We start from the raw sequence: 7,120 nt of genomic DNA on the forward strand, positions 1-7,120 counted from the left end.
TCTCAAGGTGATGTATTGATGGAGTGGTATGAAGAGGGATGTAACTGATTTTGAGGCCAAGTACATAGTGTGTCAAAAAGTGAAAATTGAGCACATGAGGGCCAGAGGATTGTATCTAGAAATTGAATTTCCAGAGTGGAAATTGGAAGTAATCAACATGGATTTTTATACCGATCTCCCTCGATCACGAAACCAATATGATTTGATTTGGATTATCATGGAAAGGATGAAAAAATCGGCTCACTTTTTGCTAGTGAGCACAAACTTTTTAGCTAAGGATTGTGTGAGGTTGTATCTTTATGAGATTGTGAAGCTACATGGGGTACTAATTTCTATCATCTTTGATCATGGTATGTAGTTTACATCTCAGTTCTACTGATTATTTCAAAAAGTGTTGAGGACTAAGGTTAGTCTAAGATACTACTTTCCATCCGCAGTCGGATAGGCAAACAGAAAAGATTATTCAGATGTTGGAGGATATGCATCGTGTATACATAATTGACTATGGTGGTAATTGGGTCGAGTATCCAATGCTTGTAGAGTTTTTTTTACAATAATAGTTGCCATTCTAGAATTAGGATGACCACATTTAAAAGGTTGTATGGTAGGTGGTGTAGATCACTTATTGGGTGGTTCGAGCTTTGTAAAGTGGATATTTTTAGGCCGAACTTGGTTTGGGAAAGGCTTTAGGGCGCCCAAAATCACAAAAAAGTCCTATGAGGATTTAAGGCATAGGGACTTGGAGTTTGAGGTTAGGGATTGGGTGTTCCTAAAAGGATTGGGTATCTCAGATTCTCTATCTTATGAAGATATCTGGGTTGAGATCTTGGATTGAAAGGTTCATCGGTTGCGAACCAAGGACGTGGCCTCAGTTAAGGTTCTAAGAAAGAACTACCTAGTGGAAGAGGCTACTTGGGAAGTGGAAAAGGACATGAAGTCCAAATATCTGTTCCTTTTTTTTGCTCTCGAGATTCATGAAAAAGGTATGTGTCCTTCATCATACTTTTGTTTTCAAACTTTCTTAAAGGCAAAGAATGTATCTTTGATTTCAAACATAGTTAAATTTTAGAATCAAGGTGTTGGGGTGTAAATCATTCTTTTACTACCTTAATCTATCATTCGGGGACAAATGATCCAAATGGAGGATAATTTAAACACCTTGGGTTTTGGTCCTCAGAAAATTCTTGCTTTTGATCTATTTGGACATTATAAAAGTGGGAGTATTTGTCATATGATGTGATATGGTTTAGGAACCCTACACTCGTATGTAAATCAGTGTGGATTGGATGGTTTCTGTCCAAGGTACAACTAGGCATCCTACAAGTCGTGTGTTAGGGTATGAGTCGTATGTTACAAAGTCGCATGGTGACTTATATCTGGCTTAGAAGATTTTACCTAAGGTATGGTTTTGGATGGTACCAATTGTATGATTGGATACGAGTTATTCTAGGAACTTGTATGATGGACAGTGTTGGGGTCCAAGGGGAGGCCTAGGGTACAAGATAAGGGTGACACTCCTATACTAGGGTACAATTTAGCGAGTTGATCGTACCCTCCTGCTGAAGTTTTACACAGTTTATTTTTGGGGTAATCTAGACATTTCCCCTCTTAACCTCTTAAGACCCCACGACTTATAACAATTTTGGGATATCATTTTCCCAATTATACTAATCTTCAACACTTAGAAACTCTCTCAAATTCTCTCAAGGCTCGTAGGTCAAGAAAGGATAGGGTTTCTTCAATAAGGTCAATTTGGGGCTTAAAAGGGTGGTTTCTCTCTTTCATCTTTTTAATCTAAGGTATGTTACTCCTTCCTAATTGTTAGTTCAAACTAAAGGCTTATTTTATCTATGGTTTTCATAGAGTAATTATTGTATGGTTTTGGGTTTTGAATATATGTTGTGAGTCTTGGTTATAAATGGTTTGGTTATTGTTTTCCCATGTTTGAATTATGGTTTTCATATTTTAATGGTGGTTTGAAAATATGGTTGCATGGGAATGGTTAATTGGTACTTGGTTTTGGTTTTGAAAGCTATATGCCCTCAATATGTTTCATAAAAGTCCTATGAGAATTTTTTTACTATATTGTTGAACTTTCATTGTGAATTTGCATGGTATAAAGTGGTAATGGAACCCTAATTAGTTTTGATGGTCTTTAATGGTTAAATGGTAAGGGCTTAGTGGTCATGAATATGGATTAAATGAATATAGTTGGTGGGGTACATTGTACTCCCTCAAGCAAACTTAATAATGATCATCTTATGGGGTACATGGGAATCCCCCAAGAAACATAATAATGTAATCAATCGGTGCATGGGAATTCCTTTTCAAAGTGGATGGCTAAGGACATTGCTTACACGCTATGGTCATTATGGCGATACCACTACTTATAGCCTTGGTTAAAACTAAATAGAATTGGTGGTTTGTTTTGTGCTAATGGTTTTAATTGGGCAATAATGGTGGGGTATGATAGCTAACCGTGAAGATGTGAGTCCAAAGGACGGACACTAGAAACTCAGGTTTACCGATATGATGATTGGTCATGGACACCCTATATAATACGTATGGGGTATGCGGTAATCCCCTAAGTTACACTTATATATATGTATCATGGAGAGTGAAGGGTACATGGGAATCCCCTACACCTTTGGTATGTCCAATTCTTACAGCTATATGCATCGAGACCCGTTCAGGGGGTAACACTAGACCCATATATCCTATGGGTGGCTCTAGGATGGTTAAGCTATATATATCCAGATTAATGTTTTTAAGGCATGCTAAACTTGGTTCCCTTTCCCGGCATAGATATATATATATAGGTGTGTATGCATATGGTTATTTACTTAGTTTTAAAGGTTGGAATTATTTTATCATTATCCAGAGTGCATGCTAGTTTTCACCTGCTAACCTATATTCTTGCTCTATATCCCCATATGTTGTAGGAACCAGCCATTCCGCTCCCCCTTCTAAGTGATCGGATTTGGAATTATCTTGTGTTGGATTTAGGTGGAGAACTTCCATATTCTGGAAGATTCCATTTCATACCATGAAAGTCTTTAAATACTTTTGTAGTTTTATAGACTATGGTTTTGGCTAGGTTTGGGGGCATGTACTGACCGAATAATGTTTTACTTTCGGTTAGAGGCTTTGTGGGACTACTATGGGTCTGTATTGTCAGTATCGACAATGGTGTCTGCCTTGGCATTGGTATTGGTATTGGGGCTGACATCGGTAGACTATATTTAATTTATGATTGTTTCATTTTTTTTGGATCATATATATAAACACGTTGGGTTATTATCTGGGTTTTGTTGGTTATTGGACGGATTGACTTAGTTGGGTTGGTTTAGGAAATTGACTTATCCCAAAGACAGTATATCTAAAAATATGCTATATAGTTATATAATCGGAATTCGTCCGACTTAGGGTATGTTCTTGGAGATTGGGTCAGGTATCGAAGGTGGTCCCCAATCCTAGTTGGACATGGGATACCCATCACGATAAGGCCCTAGTTCGGGTCATGTCACTTATGTTATTTTTTATTTTTGTTTTCTTATGATTTACTGATGTGTATGGTACAATAGGTACCAATGGCTCCCAAGACAGACTCCATAGGGAGAAAACTCCAAAGAATCCATCCCACCCCTCTAATGTCCCCACGTGAATGAGGATACTGATGAGTCTAGTGGAACAATTGAACACTAACCATTGGAAGTGCAGGTTACACCAAGAAAAAGGTTACCTCAGGAGGCTAAAGCAGCAAAAGGGGCAGAGACACCACCACCTTCAAATCCTAGTATAAAGAATTCTAGTACATCACTGCCCGACTAACTATCCCAGTCTAAAGAGGAGGTTGAAGATAATTGACACGACCCTAACACCGTCCTTGTCGTAATAGGCATCCTAAGTTCAACCAGGTCTGGAGACCGCCCCATGTTACCTAACCGAACCACCAATATCCAGTCTTAGAAGGGCTTAATTTGAACATATAACAAGATAGCATTATTGTTGTCAATAAGACTCTGGGATAGGGTAACAATTATGACCGACCCAACCTAGTCAAACCATACTGCAACATTCTCCCAACTATACCAACGCAGACCATAAACCGTAATCCAAAAGGGAACACCAAAACATAATATGAATATCAATCCCAAAAAGTAATATGATGGAAAAGTGAGTAATTATGTTTGATAATATTAGCCTTAATATCAATACCAATGGTAAGGCTGACACGTCTACAATCCCGTCCATACCAACCCCTAGAAGTACCACAATACCTCTATTTGAAAGAGTAAACAAATTCAGTTGGGATATGCCGCAAACCATGGGAAAAACCTATATCCAAAATAAAATAAAAGTGTCTATATAAATCCAAATCATGAAATTATGCCTTCCAAAAGGATGGAGGCTCACCACTTTAATCCAAATGTTGATACCAAATCCGTGGGCTAAAGAGGAGGAGTAGAATAGTTGGTTCCTACATAGCGTGGGTATACACTCGCCAGTAGACTAGGTTAGTGAGTGAGCGCTAGCATGAAACTCGTGATAAGGATCAAATAATGCCAGTGATAAAACCAAGTAAACCCATCCATAATGCACAGAACCATACACATATATAAGTGCCAAGTAAGGGAACCGGGTTTAGCATGTATTTAAATATTAACTTAGGTTATATAGCTGTGTCGTCCTAACCACCCAGGGGTCATATATGTTAAGCTCCCCCTGCTTAAATGGTCCCAGTGCATGTAGCTGCACGACCATAGAATATCCCATGGGATGACTAGTACATCCCTCCATTATAAAATGTGATACTCGTACATGGCCATCGAAGATCCATCATATCGGCAAATATGAGTTTCCAATTTTAGTCCTCCCGGGACCGCCACCTTCCACAGTACACCTCACCATTAATGCCCAAGTAAAAACATGTCTAAACAATCTATTTATCCTTTATTAACCAAGGCCCATATTGGTGGTATCGTCAAACCACCCCATTACTTGCAAGTAATATCCATAGCCAAACTATTTAGGTTATGGGGACCTTAGGTGCCCTTTTCTTTTACCATATTAAATCAACTTGGGAGATTCCATGTTCTCCACAACCATAACAATTTATCCTATTAACCCTTTCCAACCATTTAAACCATGTATAAATCCTTATCCTGTTTGAAACATGCAAGAGTTCCATTAAAAGAAGTCAATGTAATAACATCTCTTTATAAGCATGTTATCAAAATCCTTGAGGACATAATATAACCAAAACCAATTCCGAAAACCATTAAACTATTACTAGGCAATCCAATAGTTGAAATCCACCACTAATGTATTATAAAGCATAATTAAGACCATAGGAAATTATAACCAAGTATTTAATAGAAAAAGCCCCAAATAATAGTTGAAAACCAAAATCATGAAAGTGTGAAACCATCAAAACAATCATATAAACCATGCCTTTAGTTGAAAATACAATGAGGGAAGTGAATCATGCCTTATACTAAAGAATTGATTGAAGGAAATCACCAAAGCAATCCCCAAAGCAATCCACAAGATGAAACCCTAGCCTTCTTTCTCCCAAAAGCTCTTGAGAGAATTATAAGATGTTTTAGAATAGTTTCAAAGTGTTAATGAATAGAATAATAGGGTAAATAACCTCCTAAATGTATTAGAATTCATGTGTCCTAGTTATGGTAAGTAGGGAAATATCCATAATACCCCCACTTAAATCCCATTAAAATCCGTCTCAGGGATATGACTTACCCATACAAGTCATACCCTCTTATGCGATCGGTATCCACCACTCGTGTCCATGCTTGAACCCTTAGATCAAACACTGTCCAGTATATGACTTATCCAGCCAAGTAATAACCATAGCTTACGATCCTACCCATGACCCGTATCCCTGGCAGAATGAAATACCAGAAGGATCAATATTGGCAACCATACGAGTCCTTGATACAACTCATACCAAGTCTTACGACTCCTACCCCTAATGGGTCATTTGGTAGAGTGTATAAGAATAATGCTAAATAAAGTGTATTAGTAATGCTTATATTGATGATGTAATTATTAGTAATGCTGGTATTAGTTACACATACATTATTTTTTACACATTGTTTGGTTAGATGAGTTAGAGATAATATATATTTATATAATTTTTGTAAAAAGATATTTGTTTACCAAATTACCCTTCCTTGTACAGTTTGGCATAGATGAAACTGCAGCAACAGATGAAACTGCTACAACTATACTGTGGAAAATTCAATTTTCACTTCTTCTCTGAATTCAAAAATTCTAGCAATGAAATTAACAAAATTGTGGCCAGAAAGAGGAAGAATTCAACAGCATAGTTTACTTGAAAAACACAGCTAAATAGGTCAACTCTAAGCACAACATTAATCCTATGTCCAATTCCCAAAAACCTATCAGAATCGAGTAGTTGTAAGTTTTTTTTTCACCTAAAAATTATTTTTACAGGGATTGAATCCTTGTGGATCATTATATTTGTTTAAATTACATCTGTATTATGGTAATGATCAATTTACTGTTGAGACCATGAATTGTTAAAAATGAACAGTCCATGTTCAACTCTTCTGGTGCAGATAACATAGGATTGTGGGGCATTGAGCTAAACTCAAAACTCGTTCCAATCCCAATCCTAAGGTTCTTTGACACAACAGCACCTCCCATAGCCATAGCCAAAGCACAACACCAATTCCTTTTAGACACCCACATCCACGAGCCATCCTTGCTAACAACGTAACATCTTACAATACTCGCTAACAACTAAAGATGCAGAGAACATAACATTCTCTTTTCCATGGCAGAGTACAAATAGAGAGAGAATAATTTTTAATATGGTGGGAAGGAAGAGGGATTATGATATGGTGGGAAAAGAAGGAGGGAAATAATTTAGGGGGTAAGAATGTCATTTAATAAATTAATACATGAAAAATGGTGTGCATTAATAATACACACCTTAATAAACAATACAGTGTATAACTAGTACAAGTATTATTTATGCATAGTAAAAAAAATGATACCAAACACGGAACTATTAATGCTCATTAACTAATGCAAGCATAAGTTTTTCAATACACTCTACCAAACGACCCCTAAG

Source organism: Capsicum annuum, unplaced genomic scaffold (assembly GCF_002878395.1).
Source record: "Capsicum annuum cultivar UCD-10X-F1 unplaced genomic scaffold, UCD10Xv1.1 ctg4418, whole genome shotgun sequence".
NCBI lineage: Eukaryota > Viridiplantae > Streptophyta > Magnoliopsida > Solanales > Solanaceae > Capsicum > Capsicum annuum.